Genomic DNA, 18,858 nt, shown 5'->3' on the forward strand with positions numbered 1-18,858 from the left:
ACTAACTTCCTAGCAAAATACAAATTACTCACAATAATCCAAGAAAAAGTGTAGAACTTCAAAGAAACTGACTAGTTGAGAAATTGCAGAGATAGACATTTTCCCACTCACAATAACACCGGCAGCAGACAGATTTTGAGTTAAAATTTTATCTGACTTTCAAAGAACTGTTAATTTCAATTTTAAATTATTGTAGTCCACAGGGAAATTAAAAAAAAAAACAAAATTACTCCAAATAGTTTCACAGAGCTAACATAAACTTAGTATCAAAACACATAAATCACAGACCAATGGGACATATGATCAGAGATGCAAAAAATTATACAACACTAGCAAATAAAATATACTTCTGCATCAAGACAACAATGCATTACTGAAAAAGTGTTAACAAGTAGAGTTTACTCCAAGAATGTAAATGTAATTCTGTATTTATTCCTTTAATAAATATTTGAGAGGCTGTGCAAAAAAGAGCTAACAGCATTATTCAGAATAGCACAAAGGTGAAAACAATACAAATGTCCATTAATTTATAATAAACAGATAAATAAAATGTAACACACACAAGAATATTATTTACCTATAAAAGTAAGTACTGACATATGCTACAAATGGCTAAGTACTGAAAACACTACAATAAGTAAAAGAAGCAAGTCACAAAAGACCATAAACTATACCATTTCACCCATATGAAATATCTAGAACCAGAAAATCTACAGACAGTACATTAGTGGTTATTCAAGACTGGAGAAATAAGTATGAGCTGTGGGATTGTAAGGGAAATAATAGCTAAAGACTATAAGGTTTCTTTTAGAGGTGATAAAGATGTTAAAACCTTTTGGTAATGAAAGTACACTTCTGTGAAAATAGTGAAAAGCACTGCACAGTACACTTTAAATGGGTGAATTACATGGTACATAAATTACATTTTAATAAAGTTTTTCTTTTTTTTTCGTTTTTTTTCTTTTTTTAAAGATAGCAGGCCTGAGATTGCTAACCATAGAATGGTCTGCTCCTTAGGGTTGACCTTCAAGAATTTAAAATTTGGGAAGGGTCTGACCACCTTCACTGATAAGAGTGTGTCACTGTACCTATGCTATGCAAACAGTATGATTTCTCCTGAACACCTTTTTCCTTCAGGAGGTTTAGAATTTCGGTATGACTTAGGATGCCTATGTGACTACTCCCCCATTGGAAATGTCGGGCACTGAGTCTTAAAGCTTTCAGTGGTTAACATTCTACACACACCGTAACAATTCAGTGTGTTTTGTGTGATTCCACTGGCAGAGACTACTGGCAGTTCATTTTAAGACTGTTGATTTTACTTTGCATCCCTTCAGTGCAATAAATTCACCACTGTGAGTATGCATATACATATAGTTATATGTTAAGTCCTGAATCCTAAAAAATGACCAACAAACCTGGCAGGTGGGAGGGCTCTCCAATCCAGGGGCATTATGGTACAAAAGGGAAGAGCTACTTTATTTCCACCAGACTGGCAAAAATTCAAAGTAAAACAGAAAAGATTCTTTTACTGCTGGTTAACACAAAAAAGTAATGATACTATTCTATTCTCTGGCAATCTATCAAGCTGCCAACAACTACTAAAATTAAAAACATAAGCACACTTCAACCCCAGAAATGCAATGATAAAAATTTATTCTCCCAAAATAAAAGCAGCATTTTATTGAGATATAATTTGGTAGTAGCAGCAAATAACAAATCAAACAAAGTGAATGTCCATCAGTATAGACATATTTGACAAATAGGAGTTTGTCATAACTTTCTGTAATGTTGTTTCTGCATCCATTTTCCATGGAAGATAGACTTTTTCATATCAAAGTAGGGGTTACACCTCACCTTGAGGCTTTGATCCATAAAACACCTTTGAGAAGCAGGGTCAGTGGGCAACCCACTTTCTCGTCCCCCTTCTCTCTCTCTTAGATGAGCTGTTTTTCTCTCAATAAATTTTTCCTACTCTTAAAAAAAAAAAAAAAAAAAAAAGTAAGGGTTAGCTATCCTCGAAACAGTTTCCATTCCCTAAGGCGTCCTCCTCATTCCTCAGCAAGGTCAATCCAGATATGTATCATGTACAAATGCTTCCTGGTGACCACCTCCTTCCTCATGGCTGGTAGCAGATATAATGACTTGCCTTGCCCTCCTGACCACCACACTCTAAGGGAGCTGGGCAGACATGCCACAGTGGCTGTCAGTCACAGTGTTGACTCCATGGAACTTGTACCAGACTGCTCTCAACTCATCACTTGAAAACCCTCCTGGTTAACACCCTGGGCCCCAGTAAAGGCCTGGACCCTTAGATCCTGAGCTTTCTCCTGTATTCCCCACCCACTGGCCCAGTGTGCATGTCTTGGGTGACGCCCCTTCTTCCTTTTAGCATGAAGAGGTATGCTGACCTCTTCTCTGTAAGTCTGTACTAAACCACTCCTGTCATCTGATATGTTTTGGTGAGTTGCTGCCCCTGTGTCTGTCCAACACAACCAAACCTGACTTCCTTCCCTGTTAGGGCATTCACAAAGAACAGCCACCTAGATAGGATAACGGGACATGGGTCAGATGAGCCACAGGGTGTCCGCCAGGATAAACACATTTCCATTGACAGTGTGAAATAGGAAGAAAAGGGCTAAAGGTGTGGGGAAAAAGTGGGAAGGGTGGGGGAAAGGTAATAAGGGAAAAGAAAAAAAATATGGGAAAATGACAAAATGGAAATAAAGTGTCTGTAAATGGGGAGTTGAGGAGGGGGTGAAGGGAGGGCAGGGGCAAGGGGAAAAAATGAGAACCAAGACCCAATAATGAATGTAACTGTACTGTATACCTAAAATGTACCAATAAACTCAATTAAAAAAAACACACATTTCCAGTGGGAGGAACACCTGGTCACAGGTCTTGGACACTGAGGATGAGGTTGTACACCAAGATAAAAGTATCTGGCGGAAAGCACTCATGACCCAAGTCATCTGGAGTATTGTCAGGACAGCACTAGAGTTTAAACCACTCTCCAGAGAGAGAAAGAGAGCACTTAACATAAAGGAAAACACAGCAGTGTTTTTATATACAAAGGCAACATGGGAAAACTTAATATGACCCTGTTTTAGTAAACCAACATATGTTTGAAAACATACGTTTTTATGATCACCTGGGCAATTAGAAGTGTATCTGAAATGAGCCTGGACAGTACAGCTAGAAAATGAAAGAGAAAAGCATACACACAAAAAAACCAACAATAATATGCATGCTAATCACATTTATGTAATATATAGTTACATATATGTGTGCAGATACATAAATGTAAAAATAAAACAAAGACAGATATATCAACAAATATAAACCCAAAGAAGCTTAATGTATCAATTTTAGTGTCAGTTAAATTAATTAAAAGTGAACACTAAGGTGTAAAAATGTTTATGAAATTACAACAAAAAAGATAGTACATCGAAGAGTAAATATTACTTCAGAGCATCCCTAGAATAAATGCAAAAATCAAATTAATACTAAAAGAAACCTCAGTAAACTCATATGAAAGATTATTATACAACATTTTCTACAATGAATTAAAAGTAAGCAAAAAACAAACATTTCAGTTAAATAGAAAAACATAAAGGAAGTTACTGAATATACAGAACCCAATGACAAAACAATACACATTGAAGCTTATAAAAAGCTGCTAAAATATAACATAAAGAAAAATTTAAAGTTTTTAATAAGAATGAAAGCCAGAGACTGAATACAAACTAGCCCAATTGAAAGGACTATAAAAATAAGCATGAAAGCAAACCCCCTTTTTATGAAGAGTAGGAAGAGGAGGAGGGTGAGGCTGCTACAATAACTGTAACCAACAGAAAATGGCTAATATATAAAAACACGAGGAACACCTAAAGATCGAGAAAAACATATAACTGAAAAACAGTCATGGTATAAACTGACAATACAATAGAGAAAAAATTAAATAGCTAATAAATACATATCAATGTCAGAACACTGGAAATAAAAATACAATACCACTGTCTATCCATCAAGCTTACAATAATTACAGCATTATTGTGAGGCAGTTATATGGGAAAATGAGAACAGTAATAGAGGAATGGTAAACCAACGTAGTCTTTCTGCAGCAGAAGCTCCCAATCAGACTTACGGAGTGGTAGTGTAGTATAGACATTAAGTGAGGTAGAACTATTATAGGCAGTCAGACAGACTTGGGGAATCAGTGCAGAGGATGAGAACACATTACAACTGAGCCTGGAGGTGTATCTGTTGAAGGCCAGGCCTCAAGATAAAGATGAATAACCAGGCCTACATGCTTCCCGAAGGGATAAGATAATTGTTATCATCTGCTCCAATAGAGTCTAGACATCAGTCACCCAGTGGGTGACCAAGACCTCCTGATTCATCCCTTCCTAAAGAAGGTCTTTGTTGTTTCCATGTACATTTTCTACATGACCTGCTTCCCCATTGGATCGATATTATCTAAATGGGTCTACTTGTAATCATATTGATTGATCATAGATTTGACCTATGTTGTTTCCACTTCATGATTTTGCAACCAACTCATGATTTTGCTCTATAAAACTTCCTCTGTGAAGTGGGGTCCATAGCAACGCACTTTCGGGTCCCCTCCTGTCTCTCAGCATCTATCTCTCTCAATAAATTTTTCCTACTCTTACTTCCACTGTTCCTTAGAATTCATTCTTTGATTTGGGGAACCTGAACTCAGCATATCTAACATCTAACAAGGTATTATTTCCCTTATATCACTAGTATTCTATACAATTAAGTATATGCATAAAAGCTAGAATTCTGTCAACAAAGGACTTCTCTTTTAGGCCCATGAGGAGGTGATATCTATTTTCTTAGGTCACAAAGAACCAGCAACCTAGATGTGGATTTCTAGTATTCCCAGCAAAATGTGAAGTAGATAAAGACAGGATTGGCCATGTTAGAAATACTAGATTACTTTTACACACAGAAATATAAAAGTTAAACAAAAAGAAAATTATATAACATAATATCATTTTTATAAATGAATAGCACTTACTCAACACTAAATTGTTCAAAGAATTTGTAAATACAAACATGAATAGTGGACTGGAATTACTTCTATTAAATATACACAAGTATGTGCCTTTTGGTGGAGGACAAACTAAGAAGGAAAGAGAGGAGTTGGTTCTATACAGACTAATAATAATGATTTATAACCTGATGATTCTGATTAATTCAATCATGGAGAGTTCAGTACAAAGAAAGAAAAGGATGAAATATGTGGATATGTAAAATTAGTGCCACACATGTAACAGCATATGATCAAGTCTGAAAGCAGAAATAGCCTTTTTTGGAAGAGGTCACATCTTATATATTGAAAAATAAGTGCAGCTTTCATGTGTGTGTCCGGAAGCTGAGAAGTTTAGGAAGCAAGCAAGAAAATTAAAAACCGTGTATGAAAAAGCAGAAAGTGGAAAAAACAGAGGCCATTATGGCAAGTACAGAAATAAGACCTGGTCCTGTTACAGAATGAATGTGCCCAAAATACAAGTAAGTCTGGAGGAAGATTCTACCCTTGGTCCTCCACACAGATAAGAATCTTGCACTTTTGACAGATTGCCCTCAGTCTGTGAGACCCATAGGAAAGCCAAGGTGAGCTCATCGAGACCTCTGACCTACAGAACCTGTGCAGTAACAGGAGGGTATTATTTTAAACCTCCCTCAAATTTTATGATAATTTGTTACACAGTAATAGAAAACTAATATAGCCATCCCCAACAAACACCGATCTGCTTTCTGTCCCTACAATTTCAATTTTTTTCCAAACAAATAAAACCGTACAATCCTTTATGTGTATTTCATGTGGGATGATATTTATGAGTTATACCAAGTTTACTGCATAAATCAGTAGCTGTTTCTTTTTACAGAGTAGTATTCTTTGGGGGTGGATATATCAAAATGTATGCATTTACCAGGAAAGGCATTCAGGTTGTTTCAATTTAGGGGTTATAATAAATAAAGTAACTATCCAAGTCTCTCTGTAAACGTGTTTTCCTCTTTCTTGGGCAAATATTATGAGTGGGATTGCAGGTTTATATGGTTTGTTATACAATTGAATTTATAAGGAACTGAAAAAGTCCCTTCCAAAATTTTCCATACTATACAATTCTTGAGATAGGGTTTGCTTGCTTGTTTTTTGGTACCAGGGATCAAACTCAGGGCCTTTCACTTGTGAGGCAGGCAGTGGCACCACTGAGCTAAATCTCTGGCCTCGTACAATTCTTCATTCCCACTACTCACATATGAGAGTTATAGCTATTCTACTTCTTCATCAGTTGTTATTATTAATCTTTGTAATTGAAGGCATACTGCTAAGTATGCAGCAGTGTATTACAGTTATAATGTACATTTCCATAATAACTATTCATGTCGAACAGCTATTCGCATGTTTATGTGCCATTCATATCTTTTTCCGAGAAATACATGTTCAAATCTTTTATTCATTGTTTCACTGGTTGTATATCTTATTGACCTTTAAGAGTTCTCTAATTTTGAGGAAAATCTTTTACTTTTCTTGAAGTATATCATTTTAAAATTTTACGGGTTGTGACTTGTCTCCTAAGAAACTTTTATCCCAGAAGTTGTCACTGATATGCTACCATTGTTCATCTTATTAATTAAAATACCTAAGGTCTTATTTTAGATAACTAGATAGTAAAGAGAAGTATAGCAAGTTTAGTATAAAAAATCCTTTATCACAGAAGTATTTTCAGTTTTATAAACCTGAAGGATTATAGTGAAGAAGGTATAAGTAAAGAATATATATCCTTTGATATACAAAAGCACTATCACTGTACAAGTTGAGGAATTGGAGAATACTGTATTAGAAAATTTATAGAACAAAGAGAAAAATAAACATATTGTACCACCTCTAACAAAAACATTAAATTTTAAGTCATTTTCACTGCTTTAAGAATGTTTTACTCTATTTCTTTGTGTCCAATAAATATATGTACTGTATTTTGTGTTGCTTTTACCTAGTTACTAGTTCCTACTGGTAACTAACTAGAGACAGATGGAGTACACATGAATCCCAGAATGTAGCATGAACATCAGATACATGACTCAACAGCAAATGATTTATGGCAATCCAGCGTGTATGTGTGTGTCCTTTGGATCTCATGCCACAGCTGGCCACAAAGAGGTCTGTTCTGACATTCTGAATTATTTTAGGTTGGTGATTATAAAACACAAGGCTGGGACATTTTAGTACTTCCTTCCAAGTGTTTGGGTACATGGAGTAGAACACAGCGCTTTAAACTATCCTCAGAAACAGGGCCCACCTCTGACAACCACATGGTACGGGGATGACTAAAGCTTGGAGTACAGTTTAAGCCCATACATCCGTGAGGTTAGCATTCTAGACTGTCTCATTGATTTCCCAATTAAACAATTTCTCCGAAAGCCATCTGCAAATTTTACAACTTCTCCTTCCTACGTAATTTGTGTAGATTTCAGTAAGGAGATTTTCTATTACAAGCTCACCAGTTTGGAAGTGTTTTATTTCTCTGAAGAATAATTAATGTTATGCATATAACAAAAAAGAGAAGAGCAGATTTTGGCAAGCACAGACGCAGCTAAAAGAAGAGGAAAGACTATAATCCACTTTTAAGATATGATCTCCAAAGAGAATTTCAAAGTGAGAAAACCTAACATTTCCCTGCTATGATAAAGACCACAGTGAACTAAACTTTCTTCCCCATCTCAGCTGATGACAAATTCATCTTTCTAGTTGCTCAGAACAAAAATGCAGGTGTTTCTCTCCTATCTCAAAATCTAACCTCTCCACCCCCACTGCTACAATACTGGTGTTAGGCATCACTGGGTCTTATCTGGATGGCTAGCTTGGCCACCACACTTTCTCCTGGCTTTGATCCTTGCCTTGAAGCTTACAGTCTACCCTCAACGGGATCCCAGGAGATCCTCCCAAAATTAAATCATGTCTTTTCTCTGCTCAAAAATCCTACTATGGGTCTTTACTACATCCAGATTAAGAACCAAAACATATTTATAAAGGCCTGAAAATTTCTTGACTTAACCTATTCAGGTTGCTGTAACTAAATACCTTACCTTGGGTAATTTATAAATAAAAAAATACATTTTTCACAGTTCTGGAGGGCAGAAAATCCAAGATAAAGGTTTTTGGTGAGGGCTTAGATGCTGCTACAAAGATGGTGCCTTCTCCCTATAGCCTCCCTGTAGCCTCTTTTTCAAGGACACAGTTATTATTCACAAGGACTTTACCTTTGTGACAGAAATACCTCCTCAAAGCCCTACCTCTTAATACTATCACAGTGGGTATTAAGTATCAATGTTCAAATTTTAGGGCATCACAAACCTTCACAAAATATTGGTTCTATGCTGTCTGCCTCCCACCCTTGCCTCTCTGGCCTCACCTCACCACTAAGTATGTTACCTTCCCCTTTCTCCATTCCAGGCATACTTCCCCCTCAAACCCTTTCCTGGTTATTCCTGAACACATACCATGCAAACTCCTCATCTTTATTGCTTTTGCTATAGTTATCCCTGTCTGGAGTGTATTTACCCTGATACATAACATGGCCTTGCCTCCCACCCTTCATGATTACTTTACTAAAAAAGAAGAAAAAAATGGATGAAAGAATGAAAAAGAGAAAGAGGGGAAAGAGAGATAACTACATTTAGGAAGTTCTTTGTGGCTCAGATCTCATTCACTTTGTTAGTTTTTTAAAGAAAAGCCTTGCTAATTTTCAGTACCAAAAAGGAGTAGTAAGTCCTAACACAAAATTCTGATACAAATGAACCTTCTAAAAAGCAGCCAAAATTTATTTAAAATTGCAAACCATCATAATCTCCACCTCACATTTCCAATTCCCTTTATGCTGCTCTACCTTTTCTTTTCTCCTTGGTGCTCTTGACCTTCTAATATATAACTGACTTTTGTGTTGTTTATTGTCTCTTGTCAGTCCGTGTAGAATGTAAAGCAAATCCCAAGCCTCTAGAACAAAATGATCACGAAATATTTATTAAATGCAGCTCAGAAGATAAGGGACAATTTTCAAATAACAAACCCTCTGGAAAACGGTGATTTTAACAAAGATGACCTAGGCACTACAGGTAACGGACAATTTCCCACCCCTTGGTAGCGAGGTCAGTATCTATACCACAGTGACAAGATAGTAAGCTTTGTTTTATCATGCTCATTTGGCAGCACATACATAGGAGAAAAATGTATGACTCCAACAACCTGCCCACCTAAGTATGGAAGGGCCATCGGGAAAAGGGCAAGATTTTACTATTCAGGCTGGGGAGTTTAAAAGAAGCCAAAACGAGTAAAGAATGGATGAGTAGATTATTGAAAACAACAGAGGCCATGTTTAGAACCTCATGATTTCCATAACTATTTACCCTTCTCTGATACAGCTTCCAGCAACATCCATAACACACTGCTCAACCACTCAGTCATTAAAAGCTTATCCATGTCATCATCTACAATGATAATCTATAAAGGTTCACAGGACTATTGGAGGAATCATAAACTGTGCATAAAATACCCAAAACAGTAATTGCAAACCAATTATGACACTATTTTTTATGTAGAACACATTACATATAATTTTCTAATTTTAATAATATTAACAAAAATATGAAAAAAAGTTGTATTACATTTCATTTTTATATCTTTCTCTATTTCCTTAAAGAATCAAATTTGACTGTAGCTTTAATCCAGACTAACGATATCTGGGCTGGGGATTTAGCTCAGTGGCACTGTGCCTGCCTTGCAAGCACAAGGTCCTGAGTTCAATCCCTGGTACTGCAAAAAACAAAAACAAAAAACAGATAGAGATCAGATAAATTTTATAATGAAGTGTCCATTTCTTAATTTTAAAACCTGCAAGTTACTCTTGGTAAATGAGAAGCAATTTTGTTTATGAAGCTATCTTACTTGTAAGAAAACATGAAATATTTTATTTACCATAGTATTTATTATTTTAAACACTTATTTACAAAATTTTTGAACTAGGGAAGAAAAAGATATATTGAGTTAAAATGCAACATTCAGATATACGAGAAACAGAAAACTCTGAATAGTAATCAAAGAGATTCTATATAGAAAAATTTAACCAACATAAAACTTTTCAGAAAAATAGCTATGAACTTATTTAACAGCAATTTTACTTCATATAATAACATAACAATATATTTAGCCATAGAAAATAATGAGGGCACCTAAAATGATCCTTGATATTGTTCATGCCTCCGGTCTCTCAGAATGCTCTTCCTCCGGTCTGCTCCTTGTCTCTCTGTCCAGTATTTGTCTCACAGTTCTTAAGATGACAATTCACATATTATCAGATTCCCTAAGGAATTCTGTCTTTACAACAATATTGTACTGTATAAAATAAACATAGTAGGTACTGTATAATTCCCTGACAAAGGGATGCATAAAATACAGGATAACACAAAGATAAAGTAAGTACTGTCCTTTGCTAGGTCAGAATATACTTTAAGGTGTGTCATGAGTAACTGAAAACTTCAAAAGGAAATGGGAAGAAACGAGAAACAGAATCTTGCAAAGGCAAAGAAATAAGAAAAAGGACTATTTCACCTTTGTAAACTCAATGTACTTGGGGGCAGGTTAAGACTAGCTAGAGTTGAGACAGAAAAGGAAGAATTCTTTCTTAGGATTACTTGACCATGGTCTTATTAAAGTTTGAATCTATAGTACCTACCATTATGCCTAGCTATGCAATAGCAGGCCAATAAATGTTTACTAGACAAACTTGCTAGCCTAGAAAAGCATAAAATATAAGGGAAAAACTTCCAGAGGAACTGTTCTTCAAAAGCCTTCTTTTGGAAGTCATTATATGTAAAACAAAAGATGAATGTAATTATCCTCAAAGTATTTACAAAATACCACAGTACCTCAGATTATTTTGTTAATTAAAACAGCTAAGAGTGACATAAGATTTATGTTGCACAAATTTTTACTTCATGCTGAATTACAAATACAAGTAGATGAAACAATTTCTCTGAAATCCCACATAAAACAAAAATTATTTAACCAGATACAAGGATTTGAAGTTTTTTTTTTTACACATAGAGACATTTTTGCTGGCCTAATAAAGCCTCTTCTAAATTCTGTTTCTAAATGCATAAAATAAAATTCATAAAATTAAAAGAAAAATATAAGAAAAATCATAGTATCACACAGAAAACTAATTATATTAAAAGTGAATTCTCACCAAATACCACATTTCTAATCATGGACCTTCAGTTTAAGAACTGATAGAGGATATAAGTTAACTTGGAAAAGCACAGAACAAATAGTTCTGCCTAAATAAACTATATATGCGATATCTAACATAATTCTATAAATAAAAGAATTATAACTTGTCAAGATTACGATATTACACAAAGTTATTTAATGTTTAAATAACATTCAAGGATTTTGTCTGTGGTAGAGAAAGCTTCATGTGTTTCTTGTTCCTATTATGTGTATACACTGAAAAGCAAAAATTTCTCAATTTCATCATTACAAAATAATACAACAATGCTATATTTGTATCATCACCATCTATTCTTTTCAAAGATTAGACAAATTAGTATATGGCCTTAAAATAAGTGTTCAAGAACAAGAGCTTCATACCTAGCACATTGTGTTCAAAATGACATACTAACTTTCTGGAGGTTGCCTTTAGGGTCTATAATTCAGAAATATCTTATAATTAAGGCTGTCATATAACAAGATCTGCTAAGTATTTTAATAAATAAATGTCTTTGAAGAAGAGTTTAATCCACCACTTTCCAGAGACGAAATATGTATTTGGAAAATTGTAGGGTAATGTTTCCTCTAGTCCACAAGGTGAGCTCCAAAAAGTTCCAGCAGGGAAAGTTACTCTGATTTCGACTGTAAAAGGTGTTCACCACCTCAAAACAGATAAACATTTTCATATTTTAACTTTGCCTTAATATAACAAAATTCTAAGCCATATGGAATTAAAATTGTATTTCTTGACGCTACGCTGTGAAAAATAAAAACTTACTAGACACTAAAGAATATAAAAGATCTTGATTCATACTACATACTTAAGTCATAAGATTATGACTCTTCTTAAGGAAAAGAATAAACAAAGTGGAAAAGTGTGTCAAAACCAATAAAACAGATCTTTTAAATAAGTAACTTTTGAATCTTTTAGAGAAAATATTAATGAATTGATCATTTATGTCAAGTTCCATGCATTGTGTACAAATTGCAATTTTACAAAAATTTAAAAATTTATAGGAAAATTGAAAGGCCTGTTCTCTTATTTTTTACATTTAGAGAAAACCACACAATTATCCATTAGTTTTATTTATGAACAACTTTCAATAAATCGCCTGCCTAGTTTATAAACTGGACACAAACCTGGACAAACTGTCCAAAGGAGCTCATTTTAAAAGTATAAAACAAAATATATAAAAAATATAAATATATAACAAAATATATAAACAAAATATAAAACAAAAAGCTTGTGTTTCAGACTATAATTCCTTTCTACAGTACATCTGTCTATTTGTAATTATGGTAACAACGGATCATATATTACTTTTACAGAATAAATTTTGTTCATTTTGTTCTTACAGGATGAAGGATCTTTGCCTCCTACTCCATTATCGTGGAAGACAGAACAAAAAATAAAACTTAACGAGTAAGTATCAATTTAATCCAAAGTTCATTTGTGTCAGAATTTTGTGTTAGGACTTGCTACTACTCCTTTTCGGTACAGAATATTGGCAAAGCTTTTCTTTAACGCACTAAAGGCGAATTAGATCTTGGTCAATGATCTCCCTAAATGTACAGTTAAACGTACCCCCCAAAATAGCCTTGGATAAGCAAACATTTGGAAAACTTTGTTGCCTAATAGATAAAGCCTTGCAGTACATTTTCCGAGCCTTAATCAGACTCTGCAATGATAAAGAAAACCTTGTAGCGGGATAACAAAACCTCAGAGAGGGCTCAGATTGCAGACTCAAGAAACGCTCCCAGTCACACCTGTGCAAGCACTTCCTGTTCTCCAGCGCAGTTTCAGAGCAGTTAGGAAATGCCCCGTAAACCCAGGTTTAGAAGCCAAACATTAACTTTACACACCACTACTACCATTGGAAAACGACCAACTCTCAAATTCTCGCGAAACCAATCCACACTCCCCTCCAAGGAGAGAACAAAACCATCCAGGATCTTTTCAGGAGCTGTGTGCTCGCGAGAGGCTGTGCGGAGGGAAAGTCAAGGCAGGCGCCCAGGAAGCCGGACCCTCAGATCCAGTGCCCTGGGCGATGGCAGCTCCTGCCCCTCGCGCCCTCAACAGCTCAACACCGTCCGGCAGGGCGGGCAGCGCCCCGCTCAGGCCCGCGAGGGTCGCAGGTCCTCAGATCTTCATCCAGATCCAGTTTCTGGGACCTACCGTGAGCTGCCCCTTCCCAGCGCCAGGAGCGTGCGATCCAGGTAGGGAAAAGCGGGCCTTCCACTTCCACAGCGCTGCCTTGCGCTGACCCAGCGCCGCCTCACGCCGACACCGGACTGACACACCAACAATTGCTAACGCACCGAGGTTCACCGGGAACTGGGGCAGCGGCTGCGGGTCTCAGAGCCCAGAGCCCAGAGCCCAACCCCGTGCGCCGAGCATGCGCACACGCCCAGCACTCAGGGGCCAGCCGGGGAACTGACACCTGCGATCAACAGGTCCCGGGAGCCCCGCCCCTCCCTGCTCCCCGCCCCCTCTGAGTGGCACCGCCCCCACAAGAAAATTCCGATTTCCCGACTTCCCGGGAGCCCCGCCCCTCCCTGCTCCCCGCCCCCTCTGAGTGGCACCGCCCCCACAAGAAAATTCCGGGCTTTCCCGACCCGCAAAAGCCTATTCCCGCGGGGGTTCGCTGAGGCGCGAGATCCCGCGAGAGCTTGAGCTCGAACCTCGCTCTGACTACAGCCCGAGCGCAGCGTGGGAGCTCGATTGTCCCGGGCAGGCGGGCTCGTGGCGCGGCGGTCTAGTGTGGCGAGAAGTAGGGGCAGTTCATCGAGCTGGCGTGATTGTTCCGGTTTTCTTGGCCGTGTGTTCGTACTTTCTAAGGTCGGAAACGCGGATCCACCAAGGAGTACGTTTAGATAGGTGTCACCTGAGAGAACAGTCGGTACAGCGGTGTCACCAGGCCCCAGCGGACGCGAGCTCCCTGAGCCTTTCGAATCTCTGTTTAGCTACGATCTCCCCAGCGGGTGGTTTCGTGTAATAAAATGAAGGCTTTAAGTGTATTGACCCGGTTAATGGTTCATTGTCGGAAAAACGCGGCTGCCTCCTTTCGGTTTAAATTACAAGCCACTGCCGAGACCTGAGACTTGGACTAAGCTTTGTTTTGAAAAGCAAAAAATCACTCCCTAGAAATAGTGATAAAAGATAAAAGTTAGCAAGGTCTTTCAAAATGAAAAGTATGGAGGGATTCATGTCAAAGCTAGGGCAGAGAGAAGGTAACAATTAAGATGGGTTTAGGTGAGCTCAAGGAACTCTATTGGAAGAAATAGGACGAAAAAACTTTGCAGGTTGATTGGAAGTAAATGCAAGTACTTGTATGTGCTTGAGATTGAATGAGAATTTAGCATTTTACTACGTTTCCTGTGTTGAATGAGGCACTGAATGAAATAAAATGAAACTACAGTTCATGTCCATAAAATATAAGAAACCTATGGAAGGGAGAGGGGAAAAAAATCCTACATTTTATGAAGTAACAAGAACACCGTTAACTATTCCTCTTGTTTTTTCTAATGCCTTTTCTCTTGGCTTTACAACTACCTCTGTGGTGTTTTTTTGTGCATGCCCTCTATTCCCCAGTAGTCTGTTTCTTTTTGTCTTTAACATAATCCATTACATCCCCTAGACCATCCTCTTTCCCATCAGACTTGGCCCATCAGGTATTCTGTGCACAGAGATCAGACCCTTTAAAGCAACAAGATCTTTGTTTATATTTCATACAGATGCATTAAATGTATCTCAGCTGGGTGTGGGCTTGTTTATCAAAATTTATTCCTGATGCTATTTCTTTCTCCACTCCACCTGCAACCTAGGCCATTTCCATTTCCAATTTTAAATAGTATACCCAGTAGCCCAGAGTCAGAAATCCGAGAGCATCCATGTTACTTTTCCATCAGCCCCTCTATCTAATATCAGGTTTTATTGACTCATTTCCCTGCCTGTCTCTCCATCCACCTTCCTGTGTAATCTCCACTTTTACTGTCTCAGTCCTTCAGGTCTTCATCTCTTCTGACTCATCTCCTTTGTACTACTGCAGTGTTTATAAGTCCTCCAGTTATTTCCTATTTCAGTCCGACCTCCATTCTGTTTAATTTTTCTAATGTGAAAGTGTGATCATGAGACTCCTAACAACTTTTTCAGAATTCCATCTCTTCATGATTTGGCTGGAGATGACAACCTCATCTGTCATTGTTCCCATTTACTCTACACCAGCCATTCTAAACTTGCTTTTCTATTACTAGTTACAGTCAAGATCTTTCGAGTCTCAGTTGAGTGTTTACTTCCTCAATGGGTCATTTTATAATTTCCTGAGACAGATTAGTCCTTCTGTCAGCTCTTTTGGACTTACTTATATTATAAAAATTATTTCATGCTGTAATTATTTCTCTTAAGTGTACTTGACAGAGCAACTGCCATTTTTATCCCTTGAGTTTTATAAACTGGATAATAAAGGCTTTCACTATCTCCCTTCCTCATTTAGAAATTACAGAAAAATACACTATTGTAACCTGCTCAAAAACTTGATTAGATCCTGACTGTATACTTTTAAAATCATAATTTCAAAATGTCTTAGCTCTAAGCATACCTAAGTACTGACCATTAAATGATGGAATTGTAATAGTTCCCAGTTTAAGGACAAAGAAGGCTGCATCTGAGGCAAATAGATTTAAAAGGGAGGGGGTGGTCCTCATATTGACAAAAAGATCATAAAAGGAAGTGGGTTTGGAATACCAGAGAACACACTAGATTGTTCAGTTAAAATCCAGCTGAGGTGCACACCAGTAGCACATGTATATCTTCTTAGTGGTTTGTTTGGATTGATTTCAACTCATAGTTTGGGAAATGAACTCCTGTGGCTATGTTCATCCTAACACTGATGACTGGTAGGAGTAGCAACATTCTGTCCTGAGGAGCTGTGATCCAATACTTTCATGAGGTAATCAGCAGCCAAAGAAAGGTGTGGCAAACCATGACTGAATTGGGAGGGGCAGACTAAAATAAGAGCATAGAGAAATAATAGCCGAAAGACTGACTCAGGATTAGACACTAAACGAAGTCCTTTCTTCCTGAATCTATTAATGAGGAGGACTGGCCAGACTAATTCCTTACTAAACTATACAGCGCAGGGACCATACTAATTTTTATTGTAGTTCTAGGGCATAGACCCATGCCTGGTACAGATGCTTAAAAACTACATATTTAGTGGATAGAACAAAAAGTTTGGCAGTTTTACTGTTTTTTTGTTTGTTTGTTTGTTTGTTTGTTTTTGTTTTAAGAATACAAACATCTGTGTGAGCCAAAATTGTTAGAGAGGGCTCTCTGAAAGATCACATTTGAGCTTCAGCTTCAAAGATTCATAGCAGAAGTTTTTGAAGTCACTGAGGAGATGTGACTGTTAAAAAACTCCTAGAAACAGAAATGAACAATGCCAGTGCAGTACTGAAATAGGAAATCTTTGGGTGTTCTTGAACAAGGTGATTAGTTTAGAGTACGATACCAAGGATTAGAGAGGAAGCTATAGCAAGGCAAAAAGAGAAATCAGCCTGTGACTCAGCATTGAACTACCCGAAAAATCCAGTCAGGATCAACCACTTCCTCCTTAAAGCACATTTCAATTATAACATCATCCTTCATTGGCTGCTCCTTTACAATCTGCTTTGCTTTGGTTCTTTCAGTCTTATGTGATGGTGTGTTTTAGTTTAAGATCCTGAGATCTCATTCACCCTCATGGTGAATTTTTGAGATAGTTTCTTTTTTTTTTTTTCTTTCTTTTTTTTTTTTTTAGCAGTAGCTTTATCCATTTTTTTTTGTTTTTGTTTTTTGGGTGTTTTGTTTTGTTTTGTTTTGTTTTTTTCATCAAGTTCATTGGTACTTTTTTTTTTAATTTTTTTTTCTTTTTATTGAGTTTATTGGTACAATCTAGGTATACAATACAATTACATTCATCATTGGGATTCTGTACCTTTACATAATAGGTCTTGATTCTCATTTTTTCCCCTTGTGCCTGCCCTCTCTTCACCCCCTCCTCCCCTCCCCATTTACAAACACTTTTTTTCCATTTTTTCAGTTTCTCATATTTTTTTCCTCTCCCTTATTACCTTTCCCCCACCCTTCCCTCTTTCCCTACACCTTTAGCCCTTTACTTCCTATTTCACATTATTAATTATATCATTAGGATCCTGTGTACTATTATAGTTTTTCACACCAAAGAAACTATTCTCTATTTCAGTTAAAGAAATCTCTGTATGAACATTAAAAATAGGGAATCCTAAAATAAAACTAAAAAGGAAAGTAAACGAGAAAAGGCAATGATGAAACATTAAAATAACCCTCAATTCTGGAGATGAAAATGGTCCCTGAACATATTTAAATTGCTTCTCGCTCTTATAGTCTTATCTTATTCTTTTTTTCATTATTTAGAGAATACTTTTAGTTTCTGTAATCAAACCCACGTAGATATGACCTTAATATTTAGTATGATGTGTTACTTTTTAAGTATGCAGTACAGTTACATTCATCATTGGGATCTTGGACCTTTACATGACAGATCTTGGTTCTCCTATTTTCCCCATGCCCCTGTCCTCCATTCACCCCCTCCCCTCCCCTATTTACAAAGACTTTGTTTTCATTTTTGGCTTTTCTCATAATTTTTCTTTTCCATTATTTCCTTTCCTCTACCCTTCCCACTTCCCCTACACCTTAGCCCTTTTCTTCCTATTTGAGATAGTGTTTTGCTAAATTGTTGAAGATTGCCTCAAATCTGCCATCCTCCTGCCTAGCCTCTGGAGTAGCTGAGATTGTAGGTGTGCACCACTATACCTGCCTGAAAGCTGCCTGAAAGTGTAGACACATCTCTCCCCAACTTAAAATTGTTCAATGACTTACCATTTATATAGGATAAAATCCAAAAGTTTTGCCAAGTCCTAAACACACTTCAGTGATCTGTTCTTACCACCTCAATAGTATCTCATGCTATTCAGTACTTTGATTATTTCCTATGTTTAAAAGAGTAATCAAGGGGAGGTGAGTTTATCTCCTGTGGGACATGGCTGGAAACTTGTTTTGGCTGCCATACTAGGGAGCAAGGATGATTGTAAACATCCTACAATGAACAAGATTATCTTCCACAGCAAGGAATTACCCAGTCCCAATGTCAACACCGAAAACCATGGTTTAGAGTACTCTTCCTCTGTGTGTCTAAATGATTGGTTTCTTTCTCTTCTCTATATCTCAGTTTTCTTCTTCTAAGAAAAGCTATCCTTGACCTAGAACTATGCTAATCTCTGTCAGTGTACTGTTTATTCACCTCATATGGTTTGTCATTTATTTGCTTACTTGTTTATTGCCTTTTTCATTATCTAAGAAGAAAGTTCCATGAAGGGCATTTTCTACTTATCATTCTATCTGATACACTGTTTGATATATAAAGTCTGCTCTAGTGGAACAGAGAAGGCATCATTAAATTGTTTAACATCTGAATTAATATCTATGATATTTCACTGCATGCAAATCTGACCATAACACTGTCTTTTACCATATATATATA

At 36.9% G+C, this 18,858-nt stretch overlaps 1 protein-coding gene across 1 annotated transcript in view; it reads right to left on the minus strand.

Annotated features, from left to right (window-relative positions):
* Positions 1-13,791, minus strand: part of Usp53 (ubiquitin specific peptidase 53) — a 57,341-nt gene extending 43,550 nt beyond the window's left edge. Inside the window, exon 1 of the mRNA XM_010610815.3 lies at positions 13,476-13,791. The gene's annotated coding sequence lies outside the window, so the exon portion shown is untranslated. The remainder of the gene's footprint in view (positions 1-13,475) is intronic.
* Positions 13,792-18,858: the final 5,067 nt, after the last annotated feature.

This window comes from Fukomys damarensis, unplaced genomic scaffold (assembly GCF_012274545.1).
Source record: "Fukomys damarensis isolate Sample0158 unplaced genomic scaffold, DMR_v1.0_HiC HiC_scaffold_38, whole genome shotgun sequence".
Classification (NCBI taxonomy): domain Eukaryota; kingdom Metazoa; phylum Chordata; class Mammalia; order Rodentia; family Bathyergidae; genus Fukomys; species Fukomys damarensis.